Here is an 11,952-nt window from a genome sequence, read left to right on the forward strand (position 1 = left end):
AAGAAGTTCAAATATATGGTGACAAGATTTGATTTTGGGTGGTGGGTATACAATACAACATACTGATGATATATCAGAATTGTACACTAGAAATCTATATAATCTTATTAAACAGTGTCATCTCAATAAATTTAATACTTAATTTTTTTAAAGATTTTATTTTTTTAGAGATAAGGGAAGGGAGGGAGAAAGAAAGGGAGAGAAACATCAGTTTGTGGTTACCTCTCACGCACCCCACACTGGGGACCTGACCTGAAACTCAGGAGTGTGCCCCAATTGGGAATTGAACTGGCAACACTTTGTTTTGCAGACTGGCAATCAATCCACTGAGCCACACCAGCCAAAGGTAATATTTAATTTTTTTTTAATGAGAACAGAACTACCACATGGCCCAGTAATCCCTCTTTTGGGTATCTACTAAAAAAATTATAAACACTTATCTGTAAAGATATCTGTACCCCTATTGTTACTGCAGCATTATTCTCAGTAGCCAAAACATGGAAAAGATATCATTTGAGAATTAATGAATAAAGAAGATGTGATACATATGTACAATGTAATACTACTCAGCCATAAAAATTTGTGACAGCATAGATTTTGAGAGTATCATGCTAAGCAAAGTAAGTTAGACAGAAAAAAAAAAGAACCATATGACTTCATTTATATGTGGGAAATAAAACAGAAAGCTACAAACAAACTCAAAGACACAGAAAACTGTAGGGTGGTTATCAGATGGGAAGGGGATGAGGAGAGGTTGAAGAGGGTCAAATATATGATGATGGAAGGAGACTGGACTTTTGATCATGAACACACAATTCAATATACTAATGATTTATTACACGATTGCACTATTGAAATATAATGTTATTCCATGACATTCATCAATGTCATTCCAATAAATTTAACTTAAAATGTTATTTCTAAAATATATAGTCAACTCTAGAAAAGTGTTTAAGTGTACTTATAAAATTAATGCACTTGATCTCATCTTTAACAGGAACCTAATCAACAAAACAAACAAACAAGCAAAATATAACCAAACATACTGAAATTGAGAACAGGCTGACAGTGACCAGAGGGGAAAGGGGAGGGAATTTCAAGGGAATAGGGTAAAGGGTTTGCAGGAACAATTATAAAGGACACATGGACAATTAACAGGGGTGCAGGGGTGGAAATGGAAGGGAGGTGTGGAGGGCTGGACTGTTGGGCTGGGTCGGGGGGGAAAGGCAGAAAACTGTACTTGAACAATAATTTTAAAAAGGAGAAAAATTAATGCAATTTGGCTAAGATTTCAGAGAAAAATTGAATAACCAAAAAATCAATTTCCAAATTACTTTACTAAGACCTGAGGATGCAGATTTTTTTTAAAGGAGAAAAAGATGGTTTAGATCAAATCATATCTTATTCATCAAAAGAGAACAATATATAGTTTGTTAGAACAATCAGTTAAACTGTGATGTTTATGAAAGCCTTGATTAAGTCAAGGTGGCAGAAAGAAGCCTTTTGTTTATCTCGAGAATACTTAAAATATTTCTTTTTTTGTTTATATTTATTGATTATACTATTACAGTTGTCCCATTTCCCCCCCCACTCCACTCCATCCTGCCCACCCCCCTCCCTCCCACATTCCCCCCCCATAGTTCATGTCCATGGGTCATACTTACAAGTTCTTTGGCTTCTACATTTCCTACACTATTTTTACTCTCCCCCTGTCTATTTTCCACCTATCATCTATGCTATTTATTCTCTGTACCTTTACCCCCCTCTCCCCCTCCCACTCCCTTATTGACAACCCTCATGTTCTAGTTGTTTGCCTACTTTGCTCTCGTTTTTGTTTTATGTGTGGCCGTTAATAACTGTGAGTTTGCTGTCATTTTTACTGTTCATATTTTTGATCTTCTTTTTCTTAGGTAACTCCCTTTAACATTTCATATAATAAGGGCTTGGTGATGATGAGCTTCTTTAACTTGACCTTATCTGAGAAGCACTTTATCTTCCCTTCCATTCTAAATGATAGCTTTGCTGGATACAGTAATCTTGGATGTAGGTCCTTGCGTTTAATCTTGGCTAATGTAATGATGATGTGCCTTGGTGTGTTCCTCCTTGGGTCCAGCTTCTTTGGGACTCTCTGAGCTTCCTGGACTTCCCGGAAGTCTATTTCCTTTGCCAGATCGGGGAAGTTCTCCATTATTTGTTCAAATAAGTTTTCAATTTTTTGTTCTTCCTCTTCTCCTTCTGGCACCCCTATAATGCGGATATTGGAACATTTCAAGGTGTCCTGGAGGTTCCTAAGACTCTCCTCATTTTTCCAAGTTCTTGTTTCTTCATTCTTTTCTGGTTGGATGTTTGTTTCTTCCTTCTGGCCATACCATTGATTTGAGTCCCAGTTTCCTTCTTATCACTATTGGTTCCCTGTACATTTTCCTTTGTTTCTCTTAGCATAAGCTTCATTTTTTCATCTGTTTTTCGAACAGATTCAACCAAGTCTGTGAGCATATTGATAACCAGTGCTTTGAACTGTGCATCCGATAGGTTGGCTATCTCTTCGTCGCTTAGTTGTATTTCTTCTGGAGCTTTGAAGTGTTCTGTCATTTGGGCCATTTTTTGTTTGTTTGTTTGTCTTGGCGCGTCTGTTACTTTAAGGGGTGGAGCCTTAGGTGTTCACCGGGGTGGGGTAATGCTGGTCACTGCGCTGTAATGCTGCACGTGGGGGAGGGGCCGAGTGGGAGCAATGGCGCCCGCCTCACTCTCCTCCAGATTTCAATCTTTCACTCCGATACCCACAATCAAACTGGGCCACTCTGGTGCTGGTTCCCGAGTAAGTGGGCCTGTGCACACTCTAGGCCCCTGTGGGTCTCTCCAACAACCTCTCCTGTGAGGCTGGGAGTCTCTCCTGCTGCCGCCCCAACCCCCAGGGGCACTTTCAATCAGAGGTTTGAGGCTTTATTTCCCCGAGCTGGAGCCATGGGTTGCACGGTCTGCTTCGCTGCCTGCCGTTCGTCAGGTTTATCTGTGGGCGAATGTGGTGCCGCAGGGTGCTACCCGCCACTCTGCCTGCCCCACTCTCCGCCACTCTGAGTCCAGCCCTCTGGGTTTATCTGTGCAAATGTGGGGCCGCAGGGTCTGCTAGTGCTCGGACTGCCTGCGCCATTTGTCCCACACTCCGCCAGTCTCAGTCCCGCCACAGCCACGCGAGTCCTCTCCACCCCGGTGCCCGTCTCCGCCCCTCCTACCAGGCTGGATGTGTTTATTTTCTATTTCCTTGGTGTCAGTCCCCCTGCTGTTCGATTCTCTGTCAGTTCTGGTTGTGCGAGGAGGCGCAGTGTGTCTACCTATGCCGCCATCTTGGTTCCCCCCCAAAATATTTCTTAACAAAAGAGTAATACATTCATTATCTATCAAAAAAAACAATGAAAATATTCAATTGTGAAAAGAAACCTTTAAGAAGTCCTACAAAAAAGAAAGCAGATAGAATGTTTCAAAATCCAGAGCCCAAAATACATGCAAAAGAAAAACAATGCAAATATGAGAATGTTTGTGAATACAATAAATGTAAATGAAGACATACAAAATATAATTACAGACATTTATTTTTTGTGTTTGAAATTTTTAAGTATTTTTTGTTGATTATGCTATCAGTTTTCCCAGTGTTTTCCCCTTTATCCCCTTTCTGTCCTGTTCCCCAAATCCTCCTGCATTCCCCCCTCTTAGTTCATGCCCATGGATTGTACACAGAAGTAGTTTGAATCCTCTGTTTCCTATACCATTTTTTATCTCTCCCCATCTATTTTATGCCTACTAATTATGCTTTTTCTTCCTTGTACCTTCCCTCCCCTATTCCTCCCTTCCCCCTCCCCACTGAAATCCCTCCATGTGATGTCCATTTCTTTGATTCTGTTCCTGTTCTGGTTGTTTGCTTAGTTTTTGTTTTCATTGTTTTTCTTTTCTTTTAGGTTCATTTGTTGATAGTTGTGAGTTTGTTCTCATTTTACTGTTCATATTTTTAATCTTCTTTTTTTTAGATTAAGTCTCTTTAACATTTCATATAATAAGGGCTTAGTAAGGATGAACTCCTTTTTATTTTTTGACTGATTTAATGTAATATAAATGTACAGTTCATTATACATAGCAAAATAACATTTCACATGCAAGTACAACCTAAGGAATATTATACAAAACATTGAATATTTTGTGTGGATCATTATAGTCACACAGCAAAAATTCATGTGATAATTTAAAAACTATACTTTTGGAGACAGAATAAATTAGTTTGCACAAACCCGGAATGGAGAAATTGAGTGTTTAACTTGACCTTATCTGGGAAGCACTTTATCTGCCCTTCCATTTTTTTTTTAGCACATTTTTAAAATTTTATTTATTTATTTTTATTCAGTTACAATTGTCTGCATTTTCTCCCCATCCCTCCACCCCACGCCAGCCAGTCCCACCTCCCTTCCCCACCTCTACCCTCCCCCTTGATTTTGTCCTTGTGTCCTTTATAGTAGCTCCTATAGACCCCGCTCCCCACTATCCCCTCCCCACTCTCCTCCAGCTATTATTACAATGTTCTTAATTTCAATGTCTCTGGTTATATTTTGTTTGCTTTTCAGCAAATGAGTGGATCAAAAAACTATGGTACATTTACACAATGGAATTCTACATAGCAGAGAGAAAGAAGGAGCTTATACCCTTTGCAATGGCATGGATGGAACTGGAGAGTATTATGCTAAGTGAAACAAGCCAGGTGGTGAGGGACAAATACCATATGATCTCACCTTTAACTGGAACATAATCAACAAAAGAAAAATGCCCTTCCATTCTTAATGAAAGCTTTGCTGGATAGAATAATCTTGGATGTAGGTCCTAGCCTTTCATGATGTTGAATGCTTCTTTCCAGCCCCTTCTTGCCTGCAAGGTTTCTTTTGAGAAATCAGCTGATAGCCTTATGGTCACTCCTTTGTAGGTAACTCTCTCCTTTCCTCTTGCTTCTCTTAGGATTCTCTCTGTATATTTAATCTTGGGTAATAATGATGATGTGCTTTGGTGTGTTCCTCTTTGGGTCCAACTTGTTTGGGACTCTCTGGGCTTCCTGGACTTCCTGGATTTCCTTTACCAGATTGGAGAAGTTTTCCTTTATTATTTGTTCAAATAAGTTTTCAATTCCTTGTTGTTGTTCTTCTAACACACCTATACTTCGGATATTGGAACATTTAAAGTTGTCCCAGAGGTTCTGAAGCCTCTCTTAATTTTTTTGAATTCTTGTTTCTTCATTCTGTTCCCCTTGGATGTTTACTTCTTCCTTTTGTTCCAAATTGTTGCTTTGAGTCCTAGTTTCCTTCCTGTCACTGTTAATTCCCTGAATATTTTGCTTTATTTCACTTTGGGTATCCTTCATTTATTTTTTTCATTTTTCGACCAAGCTCAATCAATTCTGTGAACATTTTGAGTACCAGGGCTTTAAATTCTCCATCAGATAGGTTGGTAATCTCCTCATTGCTTAGTTCTGAGGTTTTGCTCTGTTCTTTCATTTGGGTCTTATTTCTTTGTCTTGGCACAGCTGATAAGTTGTAAGGGGGTGGGGCCTTAAGTATTCACTTGGGCAGAGCTACCCTCTTTGCTGCAATGTGGTGCTGCCTTTGGGGGAGGGGTCAGAGAGGGAATAGCGCAGCTCTGCTGCTGGTCTCTTGCGCAATTCCCAAGGGACCCTGTGTGAGACTTCAGTTTCTCCCACCGCTGCAACTGCTGTAGTCCACAGCCACATCTAAGTCTCAGCTTTTCCCTAAGTCAGCCCCTCCTACACAATGCATCAAGCTCCACAGCCAAGCCTGCCCCCTTTGTCCACCGCCTAGCCATGGTATTTCTGAGTTGGCCCCTGCAATCCACAGCCTTACTGGTCTGGTTGTTCTGCTTGTTTTTTTCTTTAATTCTTTGGTTATAAGAGTTCCATGCAGTTTGATTTTCTAGTGCTTTTTGTTGTTTATTGATTTTAGATTGGTTATTATCTTCCTTTTGGTTGTGCGAGGAAACAAAATGTTCCTACCTATGCTCCATCTTGGCAAGAAATTTAAATTTTATTAAATTTCAGTCAGATTTGAGTCAGGACTTCAGGAAAGAAGGACTGCTTGGGTTTTGACTTTTAAAAAGATGCAAGAAGGGAATCACTATGATGACAGAAGAATGAAGAAACAGAAAGCAACATTGATGTGAGAGAGAAACAACTTGCCTCCTCTATGTACCCTGTCAGGATATTGAACCTTCAACCTAGTTCTGGAGGTGAGAGGTCAAAATAGGTTGGCAGGGCTACATTCCTTGTGGAGGCTGTAACAGGGGAATCAGTTTCTTTGACTTTCCAGCTTCTAGCGAGTAGGTAAAAGCTGTGAACACCAGGATACCTCCTGGAAGAGGAAACCCACCAACAAAGGCACCACTAACACCTTAGAACAGAAGAAGATGAAGGAGGGAGTGGAAGTAACACTAACTCAACCCAGGACTTATCTGGAAATACAACTAAATAGTGAAGAAATTACTAAGAACAAACAATTGAACAACAGCAAGAGAAAAGCCTCAAAAGCTTGTACACATGGAAGAACCAGCTCCAACACAACCTGCCCACAACCTGCACACAGAATACAAGAGGTGGGGGACAGACTGACTCTCAGATAACCAGCTGGTCAGAAAGACCCACCAAAGAAAGACCAAACCACAACCCAAAACCAAAGACATACACAGAGCCAACATAAACCACAACCCAAGATCAGTAAGATTGGGAGATCAAGGAGAATGTACCACAGAATCTCATCAGTATTCTACTACAGAAGTTTACATCATAAATCCAGGGGGTCAGAACAGAGCAACTTAAGAAGAGGCTAGGCTGGAGAACCAAGATGGAGGCGTGTGTAGACACACTGAGCCTCCTCGCACAACCAGAACTGACAGAAAATCGAACGGCAAGAAAGTCCGACACCAAGTAGATAAAAAAGAAACATTCATCCAGACCTGTAGGAGAGGCGGAGATGGGCAACCAGGACGGAGAGGACTCACATTGCCAAGGCAGGACCGAGACTGGCAGAGTGTGGGACGAATGGGGCAGGCAGTCTGACCACTACCAGACCCTGCGGCCCTACATTCTCACACAGATAAACTGAGAGGGCCGGACTCAGAGTGGTGGAGAATGGGACAGGCAGAGCGGCGGGTAGCACCCCTCGGCCCCACATTTGCGCATAGATAAACCGGGAGGAACGGCGGGGATCGAAGCAGACCGCACAACCCAGGGCTCCAGCGCTGGGAAATAAAGCCTCAAACCTCTGATTGAAAACACCTGTGGGGGTTGGGGCGACAGCAGGAGAAACTCCCAGCCTCACAGGAGAGGTCGTGGCAGAGACCAACAGGGGCCTAGAGTGTGCACAAGCCCACCCACTCTGGAACCAGCACGAGAGGGGCGCAATTTGATTGTGGGTAGCAGAGGGAGTGACTGAAATCTGGTGGAGAGTGTAGCAAGCACCATTGCTCCCTCTTGGTCCCTCCCCCATGTACAGCGTCACAGCGCCGTGATCAGCATTACATGCCCCTGGGAACACCTAAGGCTCCGCCCCTTTAAGTAACAGGCACACCAAGACCAAAAAAAAAAAGGGCCCAAATGACAGAACACTTCAAAGCTCCAGAAATAATTCAACTAAGTAGTGAACAGATAGCCAACCTATCAGATGCACAGTTCAAAACACTGGTACTTAGGACGCTCACAGAATTGATTGAATTTGGTCAAAAACAAGATGAAAAAATGAAGGCTATGCTAAGAGAGACAAAGGAAAATGTACAGGGAAACAATAGTCAGGCAAAGGAAACTGGGACTCAAATCAACGGTGTGGACCAGAAGGAAGAAAGAAACATCCAACCAGAAAAGAATGAAGAAACAAGAATTCGGAAAAATGAGGAGAGGCTTAGGAACCTCCAGGACATCTTGAAACATTCCAACATCCGAATTATAGGGGTGCCAGAAGGAGAAGAGGAAGAGCAAGAAATTGAAAACTTATTTGAACAAATAATGAAGGAGAACTTCCCTACTCTGGCAAAGGAAATAGACTTCCAGGAAGTCCAGGAAGCTCAGAGAGTCCCAAAGAAGCTGGACCTAAGGAGGAACACACCAAGGCACATCATAATTACATTACCTAAGATTAAAGAGAAGGAGAGAATCTTAGAAGCAGCAAGAGAAGAGGACACAGTTACCTACAAAGGACTTCCCATAAGACTGTCAGCTGATTTATCCAAAGAGACCTTGCAGGCAAGAAGGGACTGGGAAGAAGTATTCCAAGTCATGAAAGGCAAGGGCCTACATCCAAGATTACTGTATCCAGCAAAGCTATCATTTAGAATGGAAGGGAAGATAAAGTGCTTCTCAGATAAGGTCAAGTTCAAGGAGTTCATCATCACCAAGCCCTTATTATACGAAATGTTAAAGGGAGTTACCTAAGAAAAAGAAGATCAAAAATATGAACAGTAAAAATGACAGCAAACTCACAGTTATTAACAACCACACCTAAAACAAAAACAAGAGCAAACTAGGCAAACAACTAGAACAGGAACAGAACCACAGAAATGGAGATCACATGGAGGGTTATCAATAGGGGAGTGGGAGAGGAGAGAGGGGGGAAAGGTACAGAGAATAAATAGCATAAATGATAGGTGGAAAATAGACAGGGGGAGGGTAAGAATAGTGTAGGAAATGTAGAAACCAAAGAACTTATAAGTATGACCCCTGGACATGAACTATAGGGAGGGGGAATGTGGGAGGAAGGGGGTGGTGAGGATGGAGTGGAGTGAGGGGGGGGAGGAATGGGACAACTGTAATAGCATAATCAATAAATATATATTTTTTAAAAGTAGTTAATCATCACCAAGCCATTATTATATGAAATGTTAAAGGGGCTCATCTAAGAAAAAGAAGATCAACACTATGAACAGTAAATTGACAATAAACTCAAAACTATCAACAAATGAACCTAAAAGAAAAGAAAAACAACAAAAACAAAAACTAAGCAAACAACTAGAACAGGAATAGAATCAGAGAAATGGACATCATATGGAGGGATTTCAGTGAGTAGGGGAAGGGGAGGAATAGGGGGGAAATGTACAGGGAAGAAAAAACATAATTAGTAGGCATAAAATAGACGGGGAGAGATAAAAAATGGTATAGGAAACAGAGGACTCAAAGAACTTATTAGTACAACCCATGTACATGAACTAAGGGGGTGGATGTTGGAGGGTTAGGGGACAAGGTAGAGGGAGGATAAAGGGGGAAAATTGGAAAAACTGTAATAGCATAATTAATAAAAATACTTAAAAAAGAAAAGTAAAAAAAATAAACATAAGAGTGATGTGATTAAAATAGCATTGAGAAAAGTTCCCTAAATCACAATGAGCTTTACAATCTTTAGAGACCTGAACAAAGGCAGTAGCAGTTAGAATGGAGAGTGTAAATAACAAAGCATAGTGGTAATCATTTTAATCTAAGTGTGACCATGATGATATAAAGTGATGTCATTTACAAAGACAGACAACACAGTATGTGAAGTATGGTATTGAGATGCACAGCTTAATTTGGGTCATGTTGAATTTGAGGCTGCAGCTGGAGGAATTTGGGTGTTCATAGTATATGGATTGTTGCAAGGAGGTATTATGGACTACACATTATCTGCCAAGCACAACATGATGCCATAGAAAGAAGTGTAGACATCTGTAAATCTGTCCCTCTATTTCAAATTATATTTTAAGTTAAATTTAATAAATATTATCTGTATCTTAGAAAATGTTCAAGTCTCTTGCATTTATTTGTTTATTTATTTATTTATTTTATTCATTAAATAATCAGTTATTGAACACTTACTATATGTCAGGAATTTTACTAAGAGCTGACAACATAATGACAGAGAAAGTAAGAATAAAGAAGGAAGTATAAAGTCCTTGCTCTGGTGGAGTTTAGAATAAATGAAAAGATTTATACAAATGAATATATAAATACAACTGTCATGAACGCTGAATTTAGAAGTATACAGTGCCATGATAACAAATGACAGGAAGAATAGGTCAAGTGAAGGAGGTCAGGAAGGATTACCATAAAGTGGTGATAGATCTGCTTTCTGAGAGAAGATTAGGAATCAACCTGAAAAGGACAACATAATATATGCTAGGATCCAGTAAACAGAGGAACTATATTCCATTTGAGGAACTGAAAGAAAGGAAATATTCACATGTATTTCATAACAGAAAACTTCTCAAATATCATTAAAATCCGATTCTCTTTTTTAAGTATGTATTCTCTTTGAAAAATTAATAAATGGTATTTTAGGATATAATTTTGCACTGAAATCCATAATATAATCTTGCAAAAATTATATCATGTTTATATCTAAGTAACATATTCAGGAGGCTGTTCATCTGATAATGACCTAGTTCACTCTTGGTAATCTGCAGTATCTGCAAATCTCAAACTCCATAATGGCTATCTCAGAGCATATTATCAATCTATCACTTCACTGAAGTACCAGGTTTCTATGTGCAAGCCACCCAACATTTTCAGAATAACAGCTTCTTTGATAATTTCTGGGTAATATGGTGTCTTTCTTTCCCACCCACCCCCATGTTACTCAGATGCGAGTTAAAGCAACTTGATTACTTCACTTTGCTACAATACCACCCAAAAGGCTTCCAAAGCCCTTTCAAATATCCAACTAAGATTTGTTGAAGATTTTTAGTTCTGTGCATGACACTAAGCTCTTGAGTGAGAATGTTCAAAATGCACCCTAATACTGGAGAGACAAGAGGTCCTGCTGCAAATCTGATCTCCTTATTTCTCTAACATAGAGAACTTCCAGAATGTTGAAATGAGGAACCTACCTAATCCTCTTCCCCAAAAGAGTGGTGACACTGAACATTTTTTTTCAAAGATGGCCAAATTAAGACTCTAGAAATGGATCAAAGGCATATAACAAATTGAGAAGTATTTATTCTTGAAAAGCTACTAAACCCAGTATAAGCACAGCTGAGGTTCTAATCAGGGCTTCTCTTAACTCCTCCCTATCCCCAGTGTTCTCTGTGCAGTTCTACCAGGGCAAGAAAAACCATGAAAATCAGAAGCTTTTCTGCTGGAGCTGGTTAAGTTGATTTAAAGATGGGTAGGGAAAAACACAAATTCAGGGCAAATATTGTCAAAAAATAACAAACTCAAAGGCAAACACTTGGAAAAAGTTAATATGCCAATTAGCCTGAGGGTGTAACACTGGATGGGGTAAGCAACATACCTGCAGACTAGAAAGCAAAATATAACCAGAAATATTGAAATAAAGAACAAACTGACAGTAACCAGAGGGGAGAGGGGAGAAGGATAATGGTGGGAAATAGGGAAAGGTCCATCAAGGAGCAAGTATTAAGGACATATGGACAAAGCCAAAGAAGGTAGATTAGAGGTTGTCAGGTGGGCAAGGGTAGGGCGGGGGGCCATGGTGGGGTGAAAATGGAGACAACTTGAACAACAATAAAAAAGAAAAGAAAAGAAAATTTAGATATTGGATGTGGACAACAGTATGATGATTGCTGGGGGAGGGGGTGTAAGGGGATTAAAAGGTAATGTAAAAAATACAATAAATATTTTACAAATTATGAGGTGATTTGCTGTATGAGTGGGGGGCATGGGGTGGGGAGAGTGATGGGGAAAAAGGCAGTAGAACTGTAACTGAACAATTTTTTTTTAATAAAAGGGCAACAGTAGAATGATTAGGAGAGATTACCAAGAGCAAAGATGTACCATTAAAGACCACCTTATTCCCAATTACTATATACAGAAGTGAAAATTGAATAGTGAAAAAGACCAATAAGGAAAAAAAATTTCATTCATTTGAAATGTGGTGTTGGAGGAGAGCTCTACGAATATCCTAAACTGCCAGAAAAATAAACTAAGCC

This window comes from Desmodus rotundus, chromosome 12 (genome assembly GCF_022682495.2).
Source record: "Desmodus rotundus isolate HL8 chromosome 12, HLdesRot8A.1, whole genome shotgun sequence".
Classification (NCBI taxonomy): Eukaryota; Metazoa; Chordata; class Mammalia; order Chiroptera; family Phyllostomidae; genus Desmodus; species Desmodus rotundus.